The 9,475-nt window shown below is 39.9% G+C and overlaps 1 long non-coding RNA gene across 2 annotated transcripts in view; it reads right to left on the bottom strand.

The window, feature by feature from the left end:
- Window positions 1-268: 268 nt before the first annotated feature.
- The window catches only part of LOC138917911 (uncharacterized), a 28,950-nt gene continuing 19,743 nt past the window's right edge, over window positions 269-9,475 (bottom strand). Inside the window, exon 6 of one of the 2 annotated variants that reach the window (XR_011426575.1) lies at window positions 269-1,017. This is a non-coding gene — a long non-coding RNA (uncharacterized lncRNA). Of the gene's footprint in view, window positions 1,018-3,519; window positions 3,897-9,475 lie in introns of those variants that run through there. The other variant, XR_011426574.1, reaches the window with a different exon arrangement.

Here is a 9,475-nt window from a genome sequence, read left to right as displayed (position 1 = left end):
GCAAACTTGACTCAGAACTTTAAGGTCAGGAAATTTGCATACATGATTAGAATGCCAAGATTTTTATGTGCTACGTATGTGGTAGAAAGGAGTCACATCTGAATTTAAGTGACAACGAAATCTTGAAATTAAACCCATGAGCAGAGGTTAAAAAAAAAAGCAGAGACCACAACATGGGTAATAGACAAAAAAAGTGTAAGTTTGAATATAAAGAACTACTCAATAGAATTCCATTCACTAAAACCAGAAACGCTTCTGATATTTTATTGTCTACGGATTTTATTTATGTGATATTCTTGAAAAAGTATAAGTTTAGGGATGGAAAATAGATTGGTGGCAGCCCAAGGGAATTTGTTGGGGTATGGTCTATGTCTTGATTATGATGGTGGATGCATGACAACAGGTATTTCTCAAAACTTACAGAACTTCACACTAAAAAAATTAAGGTGAATTTTAAGGCATGTAAATTATACCTGTCAGATGACATGGTTTTGCTTATAGAAAATATATAACATTGATTTCATCAAAATTAAAAACTTCTTTACCGCAAATGACAGGACCCAGAAGTGAAGACACACTCACAGAATGAAAGAAAATATTTGCAAATCATTTGTCTGGTAAAGGACGGTATCCTGGTTACATCAAGAGTGCTTGTAACTCAATAATAGTAAGATAAAAAATCTAATTAATAAATGGAGAAATTCTATGACTAGACATTTCTCCAAAGATACACAAATGGCTAATAAGCACGTAAAAAAATGATGACCATCATTAAACATTCGAGAAATGCAAACCAAAGCCATAATGAGATAGCACTTCGCACCCACTAGGATGCCTATGTTCAGAAAAAGAGACAATAACATGTGTTGATGAAGATGTGGAGAAATTATAATCTTCTTACATTGCTGGTGGAAGTATAAAACGGTGCAGCCACTACTTTGAAAATTTTGGCAATTCCTCAAAATGATAAACACAGAGTTTCCATATGACTTAGCAATTCCACTCCTTGTTGTATACCTAAGAGAAATAAAAATACATGTATACACAAAAACTTATATGTGAATTTTTTCTAATTTTTTATTAATTTAAAATACACATAAAATTTGCCATCTTGATCATTTTTAAATGTACAGTTCATTTGCATAAAACACATTCATAATGTTGTGTGACCATCACCATCACCCATCTCCAGAACACTTTTTTAAACTTGTACAACTGAAATTTTCTATCTATTAAACAATAACTTCCCATTTTCCCTTCTCCCCAGCCCCTGGTGACCACCATTCTTCTTTGTGTCTCTATGATTTTGACTACTCTGAGTTTCTCACATAAGTGGAATCACACACTATTTGTCTTTTTGTGACTGACTTATTTCACTTAGAATAATGTCCTCAAGGTTTATTCACGTTGTAACGTATGTCAGAATTTCCTTTCTTTTTAAGGCTGAATAATATTCCATTGTATGCACATACCACATTTTGCTTAGCCATTCATCCCTCACTGGGCACTTGTGTTTCTTCCACATTTTAGCCATCGTGAATAATGTTGTTATGCAGATGTACAAATATCTGTTTGGGAACCTACTTTTAATTCTTTGGGTTATATACCTAGAAGTGGAATTGCTGGATCATGTACACGAATGTTTGTAGCAGTGTTATTCATATCAGCCAAATGGAAACAATCAAAATGTTCATCAAGTGATAAATGGATGAATAAAATATGGCATAGCCATACAAAAGGCTATTACTCCTCCATAGAAAAGAATGAAATACTTCCACATGCTGCAACATGGATAAACCTTGAAAATAATAGCTGAGTTAAAGTAGTCAGTGACAAAAGACTGCATATTGTATCATCCTATTCATGTGAAACATTCACAGCTGGTTTGGGCCAGCCCCGCGGCCGAGTGGTTAAGCTCACACACTCCGCTTCAGCGGCCCAGATTTATGCCCGTTTTGATGGTTCGGATCCTGGGTGTGGACATGGTACCACTCATCAAGCCATGCTGAGGTAGCGTCCCACATGCCACAACCAGAGGCAGTCACAGCTAGAATATACAACTATGTACTGGGCAGCTTCGGGGAGAGGAAGGAGAGGAAGAAAAAAGGAAGATTGGCAACAGATGTTAGCTCAGGTGCCAATCTTTAATGAAAAAAGAAATATTCACAGCTGGCAAATTTACACAGACAGAAAGCAGACGAATGTTTCGGGGGACTGGGGTGGGGCAGGGAATAAGGAGTGGTAACAGGTACAGAGTTTCTTTTCGGGGTGATGAAAAGGTGCTAAAAGCAGATTGTGGTGATTTGTGCTGCACAAATCTGTGAACGTACTAAAATCTATTCAATTGCACAATTTAAATGGCGAGTTGTATCATTATGTGAATTATATATCCATAAAGGTGTTAAAATAATTATACCTCAATAAACCTGACTAAAAGAGAAAGAAAAACTTTAAACTCTATAGTCCAAAGAAAAGAAGGCAAAACATATACAGAAAACATCTCTTTAAAAATAATATAAATGACCAATAATCATATAAAAGGTTGTTTGATTTCACTATTACCAAACTAACGCAAATAAAACAAAAATGAGATATATTATCTCCAATAAGATTCACAAAAATCAAAAACTGGCAGTACCCAGTGCTGGTGAAGTTATTATTAAATAACCTTCCCGCCTCAGAACTTATAAACGCTCAGGGGAAGCAAATTTTCCAGAAATAACTTTTGCAATACGTATCAAAATGAGTAATATGCGTAACTTTTTATCTAACTTTAAGCCCATAGTAGCACAGGTGTTATAATCAAACACTCAAAACTGTTACAGCAGTGCGCAGAATGGAAGTGACCCGCCACAGTGTCCTGGAGGGACCCTGCGGGGTCAGGCATTGCCCTTTGGTTCCAGCCATAAGGAAGGTCTAAGGGGCCCTGGGAGAAAGACCTGGACAGCGCAGGGGTCTGAGATCTGAGGCACATAGGGGTCCTTCTTACCGGGTAATACACACTGGTCTATTGTGTACAATGTGGTACAAATTTTTTATATTTCAGCACTGGTCTGGCCTTACAGGGCATACTGACCAAAAGTTGGGCCTATAAAAATACAAGTTGAAAATGCAGGCAGTGAACCTTATCACAGTGTGTTTACAATCCCAAAAGAATAAGTGTTCAACTTTAGGGGACTGATTTAGAAAATAATGATGTATCCAGAAAACATGATAGTCAGTGGCCATTACACATAATCTGAAAATATATACTTGTTAGCATGCAAAAGCATCTGCAATACAATACTGAACTAAAAATTACTAACAACATGGATAGTAAAAGTATAAAAGTCTACAAGTATTCATGCACATATACCCATATGCATGAATAAAGACATTTCTAGAATGACGTTTACTAAAATGGTTGTGATTGACTCTGAGTGACATGATTTGGGGTAGTTTTTATTATATTCATACTTTTTAAAGTTGTTTGAATATTTCTTATAATAGGCATATATCATTTATACAGAAACAATAAAATTAATTTAAAATGTTTTTAATCTTGGGGTTTTATCTACATAATATCTTGGGAAGAGTTGGGAAGACATGCATAAAAGGATGCAAAATCATTTCAACTGCATTTTTGGCATTTAGATAAACGATTAACTTGTTCATTAAGAAGCATAAAATCGGGGCTGGCCCGGTGGTGCAGTGGTTAAGTTCACGTGTTCGGCTTCCTTGGCCCGGGGTTCACTGGTTCGGATCCCAGGTGCAGACCTACACACCACTTGTCAAGCCATGCTGTGGTAGGCATCCCACATATAAAGTAGATGAAGATGGGCACAGATGTTAGCTCAGGGCCAGTATTCCTCAGCAAAAAAAGGAGGATTAGCAGCAGATGTTAGCTCAGGGTTAATCTTCCTCAAGAAAAAAAAAAAGAACAAAATCACCAAGAACCTAATGTTTTGGGCGGCACCCCCAGATAGGACTTTTTCTGGAAGTCAGGCAGCAAAATAGAGTACAGAGGCGCTACCTTGTAAATAACAGTAATAATTTATAGGGCACAGTTCACAAAGTCTCCTCAATGTCTTAAAACACGTAAGTCTCTTAACCTTCTTCTGAGGAAGGTAGTGTTACTACATTTTATAGATGACGATACGTGGCTCAGAGAAGCGACTTGTCCAAGTGAACTTGATTAGTTTTTAATGAGGCTGGAATTAGAACCAGGCGTTTTGTTTTCTAATCCAAGTCTATTTATCCTACTGTTTCTCTCAGTAAAACTGAATAAAATAAGAAACCTACTGTACTAGTTTCCAATTTACTGCTGTAACAAATTAACAAACAGTGGCTAAAAACAAGACATTTTATTATCTTACATTCTGGAGGTCAGAATTCTGACATGGGTCTCACGGGGCTAAAATCAAGATTCAGGGAGAGCTGTGTTCCTTTTGGAGCCTTTAAGGGGAATCCATTTCCTTGTCTTTTCCAGTTTCTAGAAGCTACCCACACTCCTTGACTCATGACCCCAGCCAGCAATTGCATCACCCCAGCTTCTGCTCCCAGCATCACTTCTGCTTCTCTCTCACTCTCCTGCCTCCTGCTTCCACTTATAAAATGCTGTGATTGCAATGGTCCCACCTGGATAATCCAGGATGACCTCCCCATCTCAAGATCCTTAACTGATCACATCTGCAAATCCCTTTTGCCAAGTAAGGTAAATATTCACACATCCCAGGGATTAAGACCTGGACATCTTTGGGGGCCATGATTCTGCCCCAAGGATTCTAAACACATGGTTTTTAGGGATTTCTATGGGCCAATGTAGGATCTCATTGACTGTTGGGAAAAAATTGCTAAAAGCAATTTAGACACTCCTCATATAGGAAGGTGGGCAAATTTACCTCTAAAATAAAATGGGACGAATATGCAAATATGTGGAAAAATATGCAGGATGGTGATCAGTCCTGGCCTGTAGCGCAGAACAAAACAAAGAGAGACTGGTAGCTTTTGTTTGCTTTGTTTTCCAGCAAGCATTCACAATTTACTCAGCATGTGTTGCTGTGAGGATTAAATGAGTGAATACATGTAAAGTGCTTAGAGGTCTGCCTGCTATCTTAGCAAGCACCTAGCAAATTACAATTAATATGAGACATGCCTTGTGCCAAGAGCAGGGAGTATAACTGCCCCTGACATTTGCAAGATCTTGAGCAAAAGTACAAATGGAGGACCATATATCCTAAAAGTTATAAATCAAAATAACAATCTTAAATGTATTCCACCTCCTCCTGTGACAAATATAACTTCGCAGTGACATGGGAGGCCAAGTTTGAATTTGGTTCCTGGCGTTGCTCTTGGAATATGGAGGAGCGGGGAAAGCCAGCATAAATTCCCTAGCACCCACCCTCCCCTAATTCCTATTTTCCTCCCACCCAACTTTGTCCTGCACCAGGAAGCACCTGGGGAGCATGTAGTCAGACACTCCAGCCTGCATGTGCCAGTCCAGCCCACACTCCCAACAAACAGCCACCCCTTGGCCACTCCATCAACCTAATGGGCATACTTCAGTGGCATGACCCATATTGGGAGAATGAACTTGGGGAAGAGGCTCACACAGGCCCCAGCAGAAGAAAATTCAGGCTGTTAGGCAGAAAATCCAGAGTCCAGGTACCCAGAGTGTATTCTACAAGAGAGGGCACAGCCTCAAGACAGATATGTCTTATTTACCCCACAGCCTACTCATCCATGGGGAGGGTCATAGACAGAGGAGGACCAAAGAATGCCTTCTAACATAGATGGCCAGGGTGGGGCCTCTTTTGCCAGGGACAAAGAGAGAAAGAGCTGGGAGTACAGAGATAAACAGGATGCTAGTGCCAGCTCTTCCCTCAAAAGTTTGAGAGATTTCTTCCAGAACCTTTCCCCTCTATTTCCAATCCATATCTCTGAATCTTCACGCACACCCTTCCACTTGTATCAACATTTCCTTCTCCCTGAAGCCTGGGAGATCACCTGGGAGCCTCAAGTGTCACCTCTTACATGAAGTCTTTGCTAATCAAGACCAAGTCCTTGTCGTCATGGAGCTTGTGTCCCAGTGTTGTGGGAAGGGCAAAGGGGAAACAGCAAGTTTTACGGCAAGGATAAGCAATAATAAAGTATGATAAATTCAGAAAATCAAAAGTTCTATGAAAAAAATTATGCAAGTGAGATATGAGAAGGAAGGCTCTGAGGAGGGGGGTGATATTTGCCAAGAATAGTCAGGCTAGAATTCTCTGAGGAGGTGACATTTAAACTAAAGTCATAATGATAAGAAAGAGCCAGATGTGTGAAAATATAGAGCAGAGAATTCATGCAGAAGGAAAAATAACTATACAAAGTTCTGGAGATGGAGATGTGGTTGGTGTGTTCGAGCCACAGAATGAAGGCCAGGGGAGCAGGGGTCCCATGAGCCATGGGGAGCTGATAGGAGAGGCAGACAGGAGCCAAACCACGGGTCTCTGTGGTTTGCTGAATGCACTATTGTTTTCCACAATATTTTGGAGATGCAGCTCCTTCTGCGTGGAGTGTCCTCCACCAAAAACCTCCTCCCTTTGATGAATTACCTGTCAGCCTTTAGGTCTTCAATAATATCTGACCCAGAAGTCTTCTGTGGTAGACAGAATAACAGTCCCCCAAAGATGTCCACATCCTAACCCATGAAGCCTGTGAATATGTTACCTGTTACCTTGCAGATATGATTAAAGTAAGGAACTTGTGATAAGGAGATTATGCCAGATTAGCTGGATGGGCCCAGTGTAATCACAAGTGTCCTCTTATAGGTTAAACTGTGTCCTCTGGAACTCATATATTGAAATCCTAACTCCCAGGACCTCAGAATATGACCTCATTTGGAAATAGAGTGATTACTGACATAATTAGTTAAGATCAGGTGATACTGGAGTAGAGTGGCCCCCTAATCCAATAGGACTGGTGTCCTTACAAAAAGGGGAAATTTGGACATAAATATACCCAGAGAGAAAGCCATGTGAAGATGAAGGCAGAGGTTGGAGTGATGCTTCCACAAGCCAAGGAATGCCAAAGATTGCCAGCAAACCACGAGAAGCCAGGCAAGAGGCCTTAACAGGTCCTTCCGTCACAGCCCTGAGAAGGAACCAACCCTGCCAACACCTTGACTTGGACTTCTGGCCTCCAGAACTGTAAGACTATAAATTTCTGTTGCTTAAGCCAGCAGGTTTGTGGCTTTGTCCTTTGTTACAGCAGCTCTGGAACACTAATACAGGTGCTGAAAAGGGAAAGAGGGAGTCAGGAGAGGAGTTGAGAGTGACGCACAGGAAGAAGGATTCAATCTGAACTTTGAAGATGGAGGAAGGAGCCATGAGCCAAGGAGTGTGGATAGTCTCTAGAAGCTGAAAAACATGAAGAGAAGGATTGTCTCCTCTTCTCCTAGGGGAGAAGCAGGCTCCCCTAAAGGTTCCAGAAGGAATACAGCCTAGCTCACACCTTCATTTTAGCCCAGTGAGATCTGTGTTGGACTTCTGACCTACAGAACTTCATGATAATAAATTTGTGTTGTTTGAAGCCACTAAGTTAGTGATAATTTGATACAGCAGTCGTAGAAAACCAATTCACATTCCCAGTTTCAAATCCTTCACTTACACTCCCAGCACAATGCTGGTTCGTCACTCCCCTGGACTAGGAATATCTTGAATGAAAGATACTCTGATCTCTAACACACGGCGGATGCTCAATAAATAGATGTAGGTTAAAATCTGTTGAATAAATATGTCTTTCACGGTATTCCTCACTGTTTATTCTCCCTGACTCTAAGCATACTCAAGTTTTAATTTTTTTGGCCTTGAAGCTTGATTTTTTTACATTCTTAGCCAATTCTATTACATTTTATTGGACTACCCTAAACTGTCCTGAGCCCTTCTGAAATTGAAGAAGAAAAACAAAAGATGACTTTGAAGACCCAACAAGGAATAGAACCCATTAGGAAAGTGTCTTCAGCAGAAGGTTGTAGTGTGAAGTCACTTGAGCTAATTTGCTGCAAATCACTCCTGAATATATTGCAGTGGGCAGATCTGAATGGGCAATTGCACAGGAGGAGATGAGCTAAGCTGATCCTTATCCGTTCGCAAATCTGTTTAGTCTAATAGGTGAAATAATAATAAATTTCATTATGGCTTATTGAAAACATCTTCTCAATGATTATAGATATGTTTATGAAGTCATCGATTTTTTTGTTACGTTGGAACTACAAGTCTAGCTATACATGTTTTTGTGTTAAACATTTCAAAGTATGAATGAGATTCTACTAAATGCTGAGTTAATTATGGATTCTCCAGGATGTCCTTGATTGCAAGCTCAGCAGCAGCCTTGCCTTTGAGTTAAAATGTTATAATCTATCTCTGTAACAGAAGAATCCTTCATTTCAGACAATGGAGAGTCGACTGATAGTTACAATTATGTCAAATCCAACCAGATAAAAACACAATTGTAACAACAAGTGCTGAATATCTTCTTTGTGTGGCAGTAACTCAAACATTTTTTAAAGTTATCTCACGTGCTACACTTTTATACTTTATCTAATTTAATCCTCCCCAAAGTATATGAGGCAGATATTTTCATCACTAATTTGTAGATAAGGAAACCAAGGCTAAGCACGTTGAAAAAGATTTATGCAAAGTCCTGCGGAAAGTTAACCTGTCCAGGAACCTCTGACTGTGTGTTGCGTGCCATTTGCCTCTTGTTCAGTGGGAGAACACAGACTCCAAGAGGATTAGTGAGCTCTTTCTCCTACTCCTAGATGGTTGAATGCTTTCAAAACCATAGGCTCTTGCTTTTTAGATTTGGAGGGGACATTTGATAATAATCTCCTACAACATTGCAGGTGAGCTACCTTACAAGGAGGAAGCTGGGACTGTAACCAGAGTCCAAATTTTCTGTTACCTCACTTTGCTTTTCTCAGCAGCAAACAGAGGAAAGGGTCTGCAAAGACTTACAGCCACTGTGTCTCCCAGTGTCACTCAGTGAAAACACCACAGTATAAAGGTGTGCTCAGAGCTGGCTGGGGGAGATTTAGGAAGGATTTCTGGATATAGCAGGCTCAGCAGCAACCAAACCAACAAAAAAGGAAAGCCACAGAAGTAGAGGATGGCACGTGTTTAAGTTATCACACAAAATCATTACCAACATATCGTTCAGGGCTAGACATGCATGTAAGTTTGGCTATTGCACAGTGTCCTAAGTGTGGCATGGCAGGAACTGGAATGTGTGAAATAAAAGACAGCTAGTGCCAGCTCCAAATTTAAAATTAACCAAAAGTCATCTGGTGTGCCCATGTGTTCTGCCCTCAGAGTTCCTTCTTTTCATCTCATTAATTCTTGGTACCACTGCAACCCAGATTTTCTTTCTATGTGGCAGGGAGGCATGTGGCATGAAAATCTCTGACAAACTCATTCATGCAAAGGGAGCGCATACTTAAAATGCTCTTCTATTT

The sequence above is a fragment of the Equus caballus genome, chromosome 15 (assembly GCF_041296265.1).
Source record: "Equus caballus isolate H_3958 breed thoroughbred chromosome 15, TB-T2T, whole genome shotgun sequence".
NCBI classification, from domain to species: domain Eukaryota; kingdom Metazoa; phylum Chordata; class Mammalia; order Perissodactyla; family Equidae; genus Equus; species Equus caballus.
The sequence above is the reverse complement of the archived record's forward strand: the minus strand, read 5'-3'. Positions and strand labels throughout refer to the sequence as shown.